This window comes from Euprymna scolopes, chromosome 17, assembly GCF_053919585.1.
Source record: "Euprymna scolopes isolate OS-2025 chromosome 17, ASM5391958v1, whole genome shotgun sequence".
Lineage (NCBI taxonomy): Eukaryota > Metazoa > Mollusca > Cephalopoda > Sepiida > Sepiolidae > Euprymna > Euprymna scolopes.
In genome coordinates this window covers 123,957,440-123,974,498 of record NC_136498.1, presented here as the reverse complement: position 1 = coordinate 123,974,498, position 17,059 = coordinate 123,957,440, and the positions used below count along the sequence as shown (strand labels likewise).

Sequence of the window (17,059 nt, the reverse complement as noted above, 5' to 3'; positions counted from 1 at the left end):
GAAATGTCTATTAAAAAGTAAATAATTAATTTACTCACCAAAGTTTTATATATCACAAATTGAAGATAAAAATCAAATAATATATTCAAATTTAAAACAAAAAAAGTAGTGTTTTTTTAGAAATTTAGCTGTAAAGTCCGAAGTTTAAACTCTTTTTAAAAAATTTTTTTTTTTAAATCACATTTTTTTTTTTTTTTTTTTTTTTAAATGAAACCTTGGTCCTTGCTCCTTTAATTGAACAAAAAAATTAGGGTTTGAATTACATTTTTCGAGTAGTTATAAGCTGGGAAAGACAGGTGGTCGAATTATTCAATATTTTTCACGAAGTTTCTGACACACCTAGTGTATCAGAATTTTGGGAGAATTTTTTACACCCCTAACAGAAAACTATGATTAAAATATAAAAAAAACTCGTAATTTCTCTTTTTAAAGTGGGTTGTTTATTTTCTGTATGGAATATACTTCCAAAATAAACTATTAAAAAGGTGTTTAAAAAATAGAAATATTATTTTTTTTATTTAAAAAAAAAACAAAAAAAAACAGTGTTTACAAAGTGCCAGTGCACGTTCAACCAGCTATTTTTTTTTTTTTTTTGCGTATGAAATCAATTGAATTTTACAAGTTAAATTTTTTTCAATTTTTAAACTTTAAAAATCTATCGAAAATTTTCTATTAGTTAAATTTTTACGATATTTTCAGGGTCAATGTGAAATTTTATGCTCTTTCCAATAAACCGAATATAATATTTTAGACAAACTTTTTTTTTTTAATTTACCCCCCGCATTTCGAAATGTCTATTAAAAATTAAATAATTTATGTATCAAAGTTTTATATATCACAAATTGAAGATAAAAGATCAATAAATAAAATATTCTAATTTAAAACAACAAAAAAGCGTGTCACGAAAATGCGCTTTTCTACGACCCTCGCTTTAAAAAATCCTTTTATTTAAAAAATACATGGAATTTAAAATATAAATATGGATAAATTCTTAACAATAAAGAATGGAACTATCCATTTAATAGTATATTTTTTATAGGTAAGTGAATTTTTGGCATTTATATATACATATATTTATCGAAGCAAGTCAAAATACGTTGATTTTCTTTAAATCTTTTTTAAAGAAAACCGATTTAAAAAAAACAAATATTGCATAATTTGCTATTAAACCTGTTATTTTTTTTTAAATTTGGTCTTTGCTCCTTTAATTGAAAAAAAAAAAATTAGGATTTGAATTGCATTTTTCAAGTAGTTATAAGCTTCGAAAGATAGTAAGTTGAATTATTAAAGTTCTTATCACGCATTTTTAATGGCCGCTTCTGATACACCTAGTGATACTATTTAATATTTTTATAAAAAGAAATGCAGATAATAAACGCTCTTTACTGATAACCCCTTCTCTCAAATACGATCTTATTTGTTTTTAGGTGATTATGTGTTTATGGATTATTATCCCATGAAAAATTTGTCAAAATAAAAAAAAATTAGAAAATAAAGTGGGGGATCAGTTTCGTACATAAATTTAATGCAAAATGATCCCCTATTTCCAGTCCACTCTAACTTTTTATATTAAACTAAAATTTTGTACCTTTTTATTCTCAGTTCGAGTAGCAAAGTCGTAGAACCATGCGTAGTCGCCTAAAAAAGTAGATTCAGATCGTCCCCCACGCATAAAAACATGCACATGATTTATCTTAAAAAAACAAAAAGGTTAACTGCTCTAAAACGCTAGAATAGCCAAGAAATGAGGCATCATTCAATGTTAAAATTTATATGCGAAACTGATCTCCCACTGTAAATTCTAATTTAACTTTTTTCATTCTTTCTACCAAGTTTTTCTCGGCATTCACGTATAATCACCTAAAAATGTAGCATTTCTTTTGTTTTTTTTGTTTTTTTTAGTGTGTGTGTGTGGGGGGGGGCTATGGGGAAGGGAATTTAGCAAAATTGATTTACAATAATACCAAACCTAATAAGATTGGCTTAGGCCGCAATCGTATGATCAATAAAAGTGCTCAGAGTGGAAATCACAGAGCTGAATGATCTCCCTTATTTTTCAACGCATTTGCTCTTCACATGAAACTGCAGTTGTGTTCTTAATTCTTAGTCATCAGAGTAGTAGTAGTATACACTACTGCTACTACTACTATTGATGATTTAGACACTATTACTGTTATTGCTGCTACTACTACTAATGATTAGGTAGACACTGCTACTATAACTGCTATTGCTACTACTACTAATGATAATGTAGACACTGCTATTATTACTGCTACTACTAATGATGATGATGATGACTGACGACAGGTAGCTTTCCTGATTGGCTGACAAAGGGCACTACAGTCTTGATCATGAAAGATAAGACAAAAAAAGGGGTCAAATGACCATCACTTTCCTCTCAGTTATGTGGAAACTTTTCACTGGTATATTGTCTGAAAGTATTGTCATTTGGATCAAAATAATTTGCTGCCCGAGGAACAGAATGGCCACCAAAAAAGATCATGAGGGACCAAAGATCAGCTTTTGATTGATAAAATAAACCTAAGAAACTGCAAACAAAGATCTACGAACCTTGCCACGTTGCTAGATTACAAGAAGGCATTCGACATGGTGCCCCATTTATGGATACTCAAACGTTTGAAGTTTTTCGGAATAACCCCCGACATCTGAACATCTATAAAGAACAATATGAAGAATTAGGAAATCAATTTAAGTTCAGGAAATATTGCATGAGTGAAAAAGTGAAAATTAAGAAAGGATTTTCCCATGTGATAGTCTTTTCCCTTGATCGCATTGACATTTCTTTTACGGAATGTAAGAGCAAGATATAAACTTGGAAAGGAACTTCCTACGTTCAACCGTCTATTATTCATGGATGATCTTAAAGTTTTTTTGGAAAGAATGAGAACCAGTTTGATATCCTAATTATCATGATTAGATTGCTGAATAATGACATAAGAATGAAATTTGGCGCCACCAAATATATTATTCTTGTGATAAAAAGAACCAAGTTCACCCAATAAGATCACCTTGAACTTCCAACAACAGATCTGATGAAGAATCATGACAGCAAGAGAGGCTACAAATATTTGGGGATGCTGGAATTGATGAGATTAAAAACATGGAAATGAAAAATCAGATCACAGCCGAGTCCAACAGAAGATAAAGGGTTATTCTTAAATCGCACTTCCACAGTCGGAATACAATATAGGCCATAAATGCCTGAGCAATAGCCATCATTCGATTTACTGCTGGTATACTTGAATAGAAAGTGGATGAATTAAAATGTTTGGACACAAAAATATGTAAAATGCTTACAATTTATAGGGTTTTGCTAAGAAAGGAAATGTAGATCAATTGTTGGTTGTTTTTGTTTTACGGCATATCAACCCTTTTCAGGTTATTTAATGCCAAATCCAGTTATTTGGAAGAAAAGTTTTTTAATGGAATATATGTTGTTTTTTTTTTCAAGTCGGTTTCTATTTAACCCATAGTTGGGACCCTAACAGGTACTACCACTCCAGGTCAGAGTGGGCCTGGGAGCAATGGTAATTAAAGGGTGGCTCCACACTCCCCCAAAACTGCAAGCTGGGGCCTCACTATCGGATATAGTTGAAGGTCATATCCAGGATCGTAGATCAATTGTATCTATCTAGAAAAGAATGTGGGGAAGATTTAATTAGTGTTGAAGATGAAGAAAACCTAAATATATTTCTGAAAATAATGAAACTCTTCTTCCTGAAATGAAAAGGGGAAAGATAGTAAAGACCTGGATAAAAAAAAAGAGACAAGCTGCAATAGAGAAGGGAAAATATTTGGGGGGTGGGGGGATTACACATGTATTATTTAAGAATACAAAATTTCAAGATAATCACAGCTGGAATCGGTTGATCAGGGCTGATCATAAAAGATCTACTGCGAGCACTTTAATTGCAGCCACTTGCACTTGGTTCATCAAACACTACATCAACAAAACTGCAGAATCACAGATATGTAGACTGTGTAATAAAAGAGAAGAAATATTGGCACATTTTATTTGAATGCACTACGCTATCTCAACATTAATATTAAAAAATTATGACCATGAATATTATGCGACATTAAAAAATAAAAATCAAGTTTAAGTTAAAAAAATCTAGTGATATTTAAATATAATATTCGCATATTAAAAGTGCGTTCAAAATGTATTCACAATTCCTTATATAAAAAGCAAGTTAAGATGAACAAGATTATAACATTATTTATGTAAGTATTCTCATGCGAAAATTAGGAAAGTCAAGCTTAGATAAAAGAGTCTAATCATTGGAATTAATTAAAGTATAATATTAAATAAAATATTCATTATTTAACAGTTTAAAAGCTCAGACAAATGCAGGATTAAAAAAATAAATATAATTAATAATGAGAAATGGTATGAGCAAAAACCGGAAGTGGTACAGGAAAACGACAATGTTAAACTTCTTTGCGATATGCTCATAAAAACTAATAAGGTCCTTGAACATGACATAATTTTTCTAAACAAAAACAAGAGAACTTGCTCAATCTTTGACTTCGGCTGCCTTTTCAATACCAGAGTGCAAGAGAAAAAGTATGAAAAAATATATCAAGATCTGAAATGGGAATTAGTTAAACACTGGAAATGTAAAGTCGTCAAGATGATCCCTATTGTGATTTGAACGTTTGGAACCATAACGAAAAGTCAGCATAAGTGGCTTTTTCATATTGATGAGAGAATTTATTTTTCAAAAGGTTTTTTTGCAAAAGACTTGCCTGTTAGGAACGGCGAAAATGTTAAGATATAGCTTAAATGTATAAAGTCAAAGGAATTGACCTGATGTTTCAGAACAAAAAAAAAATCCAACTAAAATCACCAAAAGTTGAGACTATTATGGAAAAATAAAAAAATGATAATTTCATTCGGAAATACATAAGCTGACATATTTGTTCCGACACTTTTTTTACATAACAAAAAATGTCATTTTACATCGCTAAAAAAAAAAAAAGGGTTTGTATTACTGTACACAGATTCGAAAAAGTTGTCAAAAAACAAATATATAACAAATAAATGTTATCAAAGGCAAGATAAGTTACTTTTCTGCCAAACTGGATATATTTTTTGTGTTTTTATTCAATGTAACATATTTATTCAGCTCGAAAAACATACAGTGTTTACCGGTGTATTCGAAAATTCAAGATGGCGTCTCACACCCTCTTTAACACCGTAAGTATGGAAAAAGGTGTTATAAATAAAAAAAACTATACAAAATACTATTAAAAACCCGCCGCATATATGTCAACCTATGTCACGGTAACATATATTGAGCGAGTTTTTAACAGTATTTTATCCGGTTTTTTATTTATAACATCTTTTCCCACACTTACCGTATTAAAGAGAGAATAAGACGCCATCTTGAATGTTCCAATACATCGGTAAACGCTGTATGGTTTTTGAGCTGAATAAACATGTTACATTGAATAAAAACACGAAAAATATATCCAGTTTGGTAGAAAAGTAACTTATCTTGCCTTTGATAACATTTATTTGTTATATATTTGTTTTTGATAACTTTTTCGAATCTATGTGTACAGTAATACAACCCCCCCCCCTCAAAAAAAAATAATTCAAATAAAATATGCATCAAGTGCGTTTGAAACCAAATCACAACGTAAGATTAGGAAAATAAACAAATATTTTACTTGTTTGAAATTCATCACAAATATATTTCGGAGGTATACTCCGTCTTCGGTGTGTCCTTTGTTTCTTTTTTTTTTTCTTCTTCCTTGCAATGTTGTTACTTTGGAGAAAAAAGTCTGTATAGAGTCGTGCGTTGTATCTGGCGGTTGTATTTTGAATTGTTTGAACTATGCGCAGGTAACGCGAGAATAACGTCAAAGAATGAGAGTTCAATAATATAGAAACGTTTTAATTTGAATAAAATGAAATTATGCATCAAGAACGTTTTCTCATTCTTTGACTTGATGCGTATTTTATTTTATTCCAATTAAAACAACGGTTCTATATTATTGAACTCTCATTCTTTGAAATAAATTCAAAGTTAATTCCTAATTAAATATTTCTTACCAATATTTCGATAGATTTTGTCTCCTTTTGATTTCAATTCCCAAGCATTTTTTTTAAATGCTTGTTCAAATCATCTCAAATTTTATTCAAATCGTGTGTACATGAAATGCCAGCCTTTTTATTTGCAATAAAAATTGGCAATAAATTACAAATAAGAAGGCCAATTTTTTTAAAGGGGGGGGGCACCATATTATCAAGGCCTGAAGGCCACTCGAGGATAAAGGTTAACGAGTATAGGGTCTTCATCAGTACAACAGTGTATTAATCGTAATTAGTAATGGGAATTTGGTATGATTTGAATATTTAAGGAAACAGCTCAACAAGAACTTGTTTACATTGGACTTGAAGACAACCATATTGTAGTCAGCTAGAAAATAGGCTAGCGGAACAGAGTTCCACAGGCAGGCAGTTCTAGGAAAGAAGCCTAGTTCATGGAATCCATGTTTAGATTTAAGTATTTTAATGGTATATGCTCCGACGAACTACAAGCCCTTGTACCACCTCGACGTAAATACTCCTGACAAACCCGACAAGCAGCAAAGTCCCACCCCTACACAGCAGAAATCCCTAGATGCAAGAAAGCCTTCTACTCTCATAGTTTCTTCACCAGAACTGTTGGACTTTGGAATTTCCTCCCGTTTTCCTGCTTCCTCGACTGTACTGACATGCAGAAGTTCAAGTGTAATGTAAACAGATATCTTGCTGCCCAACTCCCTACATAGTATCCCTGCAAATTATATCCCAGATAGTAGCCCCCTACATCAAAGTGGCACCGAGCCGTGTTTGGGGTGAAAAGACAATTAAAAAAAAAAAAAAAAAAAAGGTACAGAGGAGGAATTGTTGATAGTGGTTGTAGTTAGATGTGCGTTTTTTTTTGTGAAAGTTTGACAAAGAGTGACCAAAGATTGAGAGGAACGATTTAATAACTGAGAGGACATTTCCAGCTATTCCGTAGGTGGTGATCTTGTGAAACAGACCTTTATGCCATACCGTATCAAAAGCTTTTGATATGTCAAGAGTAATTGCTCTAGAAAAGAATCCCCATCGAGAGATTCACTAATCCTGTGTAATATTACAGTTACTACATCTAGCAGAACGAAAGCCATATTGCATGTCGCTAAGTAGGTTGTTTTTGCCGAGTTGGTTGACCACTTCTCTATTTATCACAGGCTCCAACAATATTGTCATGTTAGGTCTGATACTATAGAGGACGTTCATTTTAAACCTGGAACACAGAGGTTAATCTGATAAAAAATGTTTGTGGGGAATCAGGTCGATAGATTTATTTATTTATTTATTTTTTAAAAAGAACTCACCACTTATCAATGTGACATGATGCGGACCGAGCCATGCCGACTGACCTTGCTAGTCGACATGAATTCAGAGGAATTGGCACGGCTGAATTCTAATGATGATGATGATGATGGTTTGATGTTGTTTAAACAGAAATGTCTATGGGATTTTGTCAGAAAAAAAACAAAAACAAATAATTGTTCTTATCTTATTGCTATTGTGTATCCATTAACAATGAAAAGGTTGTTTTTAGACCCTCTGTTGAGTGATATGAAGAAATCCAGAGATTTTTAAGCTGACAGCTTGGGGTGGGAATCGGGGGGTGAGGGGTCGCCGCCAGGCATTGATCGACCTGGAGGTGACTAATAGCTCCTAATTACATGATAAGGAATACCTCAGTGCAATGAGGGTTAAAAATGGGGATAGATAAAGCCGAAAGGAGGAGTAGAAATTAGGGAAACAGAGAGAGGGAGGAAAATTCAAAAGAAAGGAAAGGGAGTACAAATTAATAGGATAAAAGAAGAGAGAGAGAGGAAAGGAAAGAAAGAAAGAATAACTCCAAAAAGGTGGGCGGAGGAACGACTGATTTGATAAAAACAAGACACTTGGCTAATTGGGGTCTGTTTTCGCTGATCCCTTTCCGTGGACTGACGGTAGATGAAGAACGGAGAACTTGGTAAAAGAAACAAAACTGCCAGCCCCCTAAGTCGCATGACTAGGCCAGTGTGTAACTATTATATTGTAAAGTCAAAGACAATAATCAATTTTGTGTTAAGAAAAACCAATTAAGTTTTGACTTTCTTTTCTTTGATTGGAACGCCGTTGTGAATGCAATATATTTCTCCGATAGCCCAGGTGACGGTTGGAAGCTGATTTGAAATGGAACCGGAGAGCAACCGACGACGAAGATGAATTCGACCACTAGACGAAACCACGGGTAACGCCACAGGTATCGGCTACGGGTGCATTTCAATCACGAGCCTATGCACCTGAGCTGAGCTGCACTGGAGGGGTTACAATCAAGGCCTGGCGACCACTCGAGGATAAGGGTTAATGAGTGTACAGTAGTCAATAGGATAATATCATAGTAATCGTAAATTGGATTACTTAAGGGGATGGTTCAACAAGAATTTGTTTATGTTGGACTTGAAGACGATTAAATTGTAGTCAGCTGAAAAGCAGGCAAACAGAAGAGAGTTCCACAGGCGTGCAATTCTAAGAAAGAGGCTTTGTTTATGGAATCTACATTAAGGTTTAGGCAAAGATAAAGAGTGGGTGGGAGGAATTATTGATAGTGGTTTTAGCTAGACAAGTATTTTTTTTATGAAAGTTTAGCAAGGGGGGACCATAGATTGGAGCTCAGACGAGCACTTGCCATGAAAATAAAGCAGAGACAGGCTTGCAACAGCTCTTCTGTAAGGAAGAGAAAAGGGCATCTCCTACGAGTCTACAAAGTCTTTTTTGAACTCTGTCAAAGTAGGATAAGTTTTTCTAGCAGCCCCCGCCCAAATATGGCAACAATACTCCATCCTTGGACGTACCTGGCTTTTATATAGGTAGAAAATTGCGTCAGCAGAGAGATATCTACTGGATCGATAGGATCCCACCATTTTTCCAGTGACCTTGGCAACAGATTTTATGCACGTGTTCCATTTCAAATCAGGAGTAAAGGTCAAGCCCAGAAGCTTGTCAAAACATGGAGCCTCCCCAAGACGAGAACCATTCATTTCAGTTGATACCAAATGGGGATAGAGCATTGATGATGTAAAGATACAAGCTTGATTTTAGATGCATTAAAAGTAACCAGCCACCTCTTCCCCCATTGTACCGTGTGCTCAAGATCAGAGGAGAGAATTTTGTCATTTACGGCCTTTGATGTGTTGCCATAGATGGTAGTGTTGTTAGCATAAATGTCTATGAATGATCTAAGGATGTGATTTGGGAGATCATTGATGTAGATCAGGAAGAGAGTTGGGCCCAGAATGGACCCCTAAGAGACTTCAGCATTAATACTGTGGGCTTCCGATTTCTGCCCATTAATCACTACACTTATGAACCTATCAGAGAAATGATTTGATAATTGAGAAGACATTTTTCTTTGGGGAATCAGGTTGATAGTCATATTACATGTTGTCCGACTATTTCTCTAAGCTTATTCTAATCATCAGTTTATGTATTTTTAAAACATTATTTTGATAGACAATCGGTTTGAAATGAGTGATAAATTCAAGTTAAATTTATAGGCAAAATTAATCAAGCACTGTAAATTCTGAAATAATTGTTTTTTTTTTAACATAAAAAAAAAGAATTTCATTTTTGGGGAGTACTTGTCTACAAATTCATTAATTTTAAACAAAACATTTTTAAATATTCGTTAAAGTTCTCTGGTACGTTTTAAAAATAATATGCAAACTGTACACTGTATTATTAACGTTCCTAAGCGCAAGTGTATTTATCTAAAAAGAATTTTTTAAATAATTTCCCGCAAAAAAAACAAAAAAAAAAAACAAAAAAACTCATGATTTCAACTTCATAAGGAACATCTTTACTTCACTTCTAAGAAAATAATACTAAACTAATTTTTAAAAAAGCACAAATATTTGGAAGTTAACATCTTCGATACAACCATTTTTTTCTTTATATAGCATTAACAAAAAAAATTTTTCTACTTGGCCGTTTTTGGTTTCTATTTCGTTGAGAAGAAAGTTCTTACGGAATTTTTAATTTTGATTTCAAATGATGTATTTTTAAATAAGTTTTTGTTATAATACCTTTACTTTATTTATCATTTTAAAGAGCGTTTTTGACTATCTAATCGTTTAAATTTAAATCGTTTTAAAACAATTGTCTTCTTTTTAGAACGTTGAAGACAAGATGGGAACAAAAAGAAAACAAATTCGCACAATTTTCTTATTTCAATTTAAGCTAGGTTAAAAAGCTGTTAAAATAACTTGCGATATCAATGAAGTGTTTGGTCCAGTAACCCCCTACTGGATGCACAGCACAATGGTGGTTTAAGAAATTTTATGGCAGCAACGTGACTCTTGAAGATAATGAGAAAATTGGTCGCCCATCAGATATTGACAACAATCAATTAAGGGCCGTAGTCAAACCCAATCCACACACATCATCATCATGTGCTGTCCTTCATGCCCGAGGACGACTTCCTGTGAACCATCATTCTCCACTTGTCACGGTCGCGACTGAGGGTCTGCCAGCTTCCAGTAGGGATCAACCTGTCTTTTAGATTTCGTTTGACAGTGTCACGAAACCTGAGCTTAGGTCTGCCTATGCCTCGTACCCCATCCTCCAGTTGTGAAAACAGTATCTGTTTTGGTAGTCGGGAGTTCACACACAACTGTTCGAGAATTTGCTTCTGAATTAAATGTAACATATATGCCGATTTCCAACCACTTGGAAGAGATTGGAAAGACAAACTTGACAAATAGTTGCTTCATGAATTGAACGATAACCAAAAGGAAGTATCATCTTTCCTTCTTTTATGCAACAACCTGTTGTGACTTGCGATGAAGAGCGAGTTCTTTACGACAACCAGCAATGCTCAGCTCAGTGGTTAGATGAAGCTCCACGACACTTCCCAAAGCCAGAGTTGTGCCAAAGAAGGTCATACTAACTGTTTGGTGGTCTGCAACTGGTCCAGTTTCATCCATTAGTTTTTTTGAATGCAAGCGAAATCATCACAGCGGGAAAGTACTGTCAACAAATGGATGAAATGTATAAGAAATTTCTACAACCACACCCAGCATTAGTCAACAGAAAACTCTCCTCCACAACAATGCCCGACTTCACGGTGCTAAACAGACCCAGTAGAAGTAGAAACAAATTGAGCTCTGAAACTCTGCCTCATCCACCATATTCTCCAGATGTCTCACCTACTGACTATCATTTTTTCAAGCATTTCAACAACTTTCTGTGTGAGAAATGCTTCAAAACCCTAAGCGATATCCAAAACACCTTCAGCAACTTCATCGCCAGAACGCAAAATTGTTACGTTACTCGCATAAATACTCATTTTGCGTTGGTAAAAATGTGTTGATTCTGATGGTACTTATTTCGATCAATAAATTTTTGTTTGAACTGAGGTATGTTCATTTAAATTTAAAAGTTAAAAACCGCAAGAACTTTCTTGTCAACATGAGAAGTGTTGTTTCAGTTTACAATTTGGTCTTTTGTGGCCTTTTTTGCTTCAAACGTTTATTATAGTTTAATGAACCTGTCACACATGTTCAGGATTGTAAATTCAGAAATAAAACTTTTCTTTTTGTATATATATATTTTTTTTTAATTCACTATTCAAACAAGTATAAGATCAAAAAAGGACTGACCACACGTTTGCTTGCTACTGATGTTCTGATTGGTTATTCTCCCTGCAGATATGTTGTTTCGCTTTTAGGTGGCATCATGGCCGTATGATTTGGTACCAATATGATGGAATAATCACGTTGATACACCGGTTCCTGTTAGATCACTGAAGTTAAGCAACATTGAGCCTGGTCAGTACTAAAATGGGTAACCATTTATGAATACCAGGCGCTGTATGTGCTCTATGCTTATTTTGTCATCGTTTCCAGTTGTCTTGGATTTCTCCTTGCCACTGGACTCAAGCAGTATCAATTTAGGAGAGACGTGGTTGGTGATTGTGCAACTCTTGCTTCACAATTACATGCACAATCACCCATACAGGAGTTATCTATTGTCTTTCAAAACTGAATGGACGCGTCTTATTAATAGCAATCAGACAATAAAAAAGTTCTTGTTCTATGCACAATAGTCCAGTTATTTCTTTTTGTGCCATTATTAACACGGATATCCTTCATAAATGAATGCGATAATGTAAAAAATAAATAAATAAATAAAAGATGAGTGATGCTTACGTTGGTTGAGCTCAGCTGTCGAGGGATGAACGAACCAACATGAGTGAAGTGTGTCAAAAGGGGGTAGGAGGATGGTAGGAGGTAGTTTAAAACCTATAAAACAGATTCTATCATTCTCTTCTTGGTCAAGATCTTGTTACTATGGCGACCAGACCATTTGATCTTTGCTCCTGTAGAATATTTTGATACTAGTTGTTACCCGACCCTGTTGGGCGGGTCGCTTAAAGAGCATTTCTTTTTTTGCAACCTTGACTGTTACCTGCTCGCCTTTGAATATCACCCTTCAACCCTCTTTTTTTTACAACAATAAAGAATACAAAATGGTGTCAGAAGAAACTTTTATTAAAAAAAAAAAAAAAAAAAATTATGGAAATTTCACCACACCCGAGCAAATTGAACTTCAATACAGACAATGCAGCACATGAGCGGGAAGCATGATGAAATCAGTTCCAGATATTCCTTCTAGCAACAAAGTCTTACAGAAAACCAGAAAAAAGTTAAAATGTCTATCTTGTTGACCTGTATCACCGAAAAAGTTAGGAATATTTGTTCAATCAACTTTAAAGACGAAAGGCAGAAATATAAACTGAAAACAGTAAACAAAAAATTTGATACATATTGTACCTATTTACTATGCCTCCCCACGGGGCAGAATTAGACACCAGGGTCGTTTTTATTGTAAACCAAGAAAAATATGACTTTTCTAACTATTCAATTCCTCACGTGCAAACAATGAAAATCAGAGATTTGATGAATACGTGATCGAATTACAAAAAAGCAAACAAATGCAAATTTTGACAACTGATGGACAGACTGAGAAAAGACACTCTGATATGTGGGATTAAAAATAACTTGCTGAGAGAGAAAATGCGTCACTGTATCTCAAAAAGGCAATACAAGCAGGCCTTAGTGTCGAAGAAACGAAAAAAACACTAAAAAGTAATGGCTATACAGAAAACATTTCCATGATACAGGAAGAAAAAATAAAAGAGACAGAAAAAACAATATGGGGATATTGTCTAGACATGGAGGCAGAAATGCGACCAAAAGTCAAAATTAGGTGGAACATTGTATCTATTGTTCGGATTGTCACAAAAAAAATAATTGTCCAGCATACAATAGAAATTGTAAGATATGTGGAGGGGAGGGGGAAGCACATTTTGTTAAAATGTATAGAATGGAGAATAAAAAAAAAAAAAAAAAAAAAAAAAAAAACTACACAAAACCAGTAAAGATTGTGACCATGTGGACAAAAAGTATGACTTGAACGCCATATTTAAAAAGAAAACATATACAATGCAGAAAGACAAATGGAGAAGAGAAGAAGACACCAGTAGAATTCAGAATTGATACAAGAGCAGAAATAAATGTATTACCATTGAAAATATTAAAAACAAAAAGAAATAAATGTATTACCATTGAAAATATTAAAAACAAAAAGAAATAAATGTATTACCATTGAAAATATTAAAAAAAAACAAAGAAATAAATGTATTACCATTGAAAATATTAAAAACAAAAAGAAATAAATGTATTACCATTGAAAATATTAAAAACAAAAAGAAATAAATGTATTACCATTGAAAATATTAAAAACAAAAAGAAATAAATGTATTACCATTGAAAATATTAAAAACAAAAAGAAATAAATGTATTACCATTGAAAATATTAAAAACAAAAAGAAATAAATGTATTACCATTGAAAATATTAAAAACAAAAAGAAATAAATGTATTACCATTGAAAATATTAAAAACGAAAAGAAATAAATGTATTACCATTGAAAATATTAAAAACGAAAAGAAATAAATGTATTACCATTGAAAATATTAAAAAAAACAAAAAGAAATAAATGTACTACCATTGAAAACATTAAAAAAAACAAAAAGAAATAAATGTACTACCATTGAAAATATTAAAAAAAACAAACAAAAAGAAATAAATGTACTACCATTGAAAATATTAAAAAAAAACAAAAAGAAATAAATGTATTACCATTGAAAATATTAAAAAAAAACAAAAAGAAATAAATGTATTACCATTGAAAATATTAAAAAAAAAAAAAAGAAATAAATGTACTACCATTAAAAATATTAAAAAAAAAACAAAAAGAAATAAATGTACTACCATTGAAAATATTAAAAAAAAACAAAAAGAAATAAATGTATTACCATTGAAAATATTAAAAAAAAACAAGAAATAAATGTATTACCATTGAAAATATTAAAAAAAAAACAAAAAGAAATAAATGTATTACCATTGAAAATATTTAAAAAAAACAAAAAGAAATAAATGTATTACCATTGAAAATATTTAAAAAAAACAAGAAATAAATGTATTACCATTGAAAATATTAAAAAAAAAAAAATAAATAAATGTATTACCATTGAAAATATTAAAAAAAAAAAAAAATAAATAAATGTATTACCATTGAAAATATTTAAAAAAAACAAAAAGAAATAAATGTATTACCATTGAAAATATTAAAAAAAAACAAAGAAATAAATGTATTACCATTGAAAATATTAAAAAAAACAAAAAGAAATAAATGTACTACCATTGAAAATATTTAAAAAAAACAAAAAGAAATAAATGTACTACCATTGAAAATATTAAAAAAAAAACAAGAAATAAATGTATTACCATTGAAAATATTAAAAAAAACAAAAAATAAATGTATTACCATTGAAAATATTAAAAAAAACAAAAAGAAATAAATGTATTACCATTGAAAATATTTAAAAAAACAAATACAAAAAGAAATAAATGTATTACCATTGAAAATATTAAAAAAACAAAAACAAAAAGAAATAAATGTATTACCATTGAAAATATTAAAAAACAAAAAGAAATAAATGTACTACCATTGAAAATATTAAAAAAAAAACAAAAAGAAATAAATGTATTACCATTGAAAATATTAAAAAAAACAAAAAGAAATAAATGTATTACCATTGAAAATATTAAAAAAAACAAAAAGAAATAAATGTATTACCATTGAAAATATTAAAAAAAAACAAAAAGAAATAAATGTACTACCATTGAAAATATTAAAAAAAAACAAGAAATAAATGTATTACCATTGAAAATATTAAAAAAAAAAGAAATAAATGTATTACCATTAAAAATATTAAAAACAAAACAAAAAGAAATAAATGTATTACCATTGAAAATATTAAAAAAACAAAAACAAAAAGAAATAAATTTATTACCATTGAAAATATTAAAAAACAAAAAGAAATAAATGTACTACCATTGAAAATATTAAAAAAAAACAAAAAGAAATAAATGTATTACCATTGAAAATATTAAAAAAAACAAAAAATAAATGTATTACCATTGAAAATATTTAAAAAAATAAAAAGAAATAAATGTATTACCATTGAAAATATTAAAAAAAAACAAAAAGAAATAAATGTATTACCATTGAAAATATTAAAAAAAACAAAAAGAAATAAATGTATTACCATTGAAAATATTAAAAAAAAACAAAAAGAAATAAAATCGAAGCCAAAACTAAACAGGACATCGATAAAATTAACTGCATATAATGATACAGACATTCCAGTAATGGAGAGCTGCACTGTAATTCTATAAAATAAAAATACAAAAATATACTCACACTTCATAATGGCGGCGACCAATGCAAATGCAGTTATTGATGTGAAAATATCAGAAAAACTAGAATTGTTATGTTGGTGGGGGGGGGGGGTTAATCCGCCGATAGTATGATTGTGATAAAGAATGGATAAGGAAGAACATGAGAGCTGAAGAATACAGGTTTTATTTACAAAAGACTAGGGGGGGTACTTGGCGTTGCCCAGGTGTGTCGAGTAAAAAAAAAAAAATAAATAAATAAAAATAAAAACAGAATGGAGAGAGGTGTTAAAAAAAAAATGTGGTAGTAGGCAGGCAGGCAGGCTCGAACCCGTAATACAAAGGAAGAAAAAAAAAATCTGACGTCTTGCGCAACCGGAAGTCGCAAACATCAAAATTAAACGTAGGCAATCAAAACGGGAACGATGACTTTCAAAAATGGCGACACAAAAAACGATCCCTCCTTGTAAAAAGCTGCCCAATTAAAAGGTGAAGAAATTAATGTTTTTGGCCAATTTTTTTCGATATTTGTCGTCCAAGATATTGAGCTTGAAAACAATACCAATCTGGTTAGGATCCGTCACGTGTGTTAAAAATGTTTGGCAAACATACGAACACACACATGTTGCCTTTTATATATATAGATGCCATAACAGCAGTGTACAAGGGAAGTAACTCTTCCTAACTTCCGATTTGTTCAAGGGACTTAAAACTAACACAGCATCTCCTTTCTTCAATTGAGAATGTGCTCACCTAATTATTTTATTCATTCATTCATTTATTGTTATTTATTGTTCGTGGGAGAATATAGTATTATTGGTGTAATAGTGTGGAGCCTATATACATCTGCGGGATCTTCTTGGCTCAACGGTAGATATACAGGATCCATTGGCGTGTAATTCACTAGTTGGCTGCATTCTATGTGTAGGTGGTGCCTGGCCCTCGGATCCCTTCCGCTGGCTAAGGTCTGGGGCTGACCTGCTCTGAGGTGTGTGGTGTTGGGATACTGCTGATGTGCGGTTCCCTTTGTGATGCATTTCAGATGCATGGTCAGATCTGTCTTCAAGTATCGAACCTCTTTTAGCTGGTCTGATGAATTGTCTATTTCTTCGGTAGATGTTACTAATGTGAGACTTGACTATGTATGATTGGTGCCGCAGCAGGATGCTGAACGATTTCGGGCTCCCATAGC

General features: G+C 31.9%; 1 long non-coding RNA gene across 2 annotated transcripts in view; it reads right to left on the bottom strand.

Moving 5' to 3' along the window:
* The window catches only part of LOC145297085 (uncharacterized), a 60,684-nt gene that overhangs the window by 32,712 nt on the left and 10,913 nt on the right, over positions 1-17,059 (bottom strand). For both annotated transcript variants that reach the window (XR_013870106.1, XR_013870107.1), the window contains exon 2: positions 2,572-2,674. This is a non-coding gene — a long non-coding RNA (uncharacterized LOC145297085). The remainder of the gene's footprint in view (positions 1-2,571; positions 2,675-17,059) is intronic.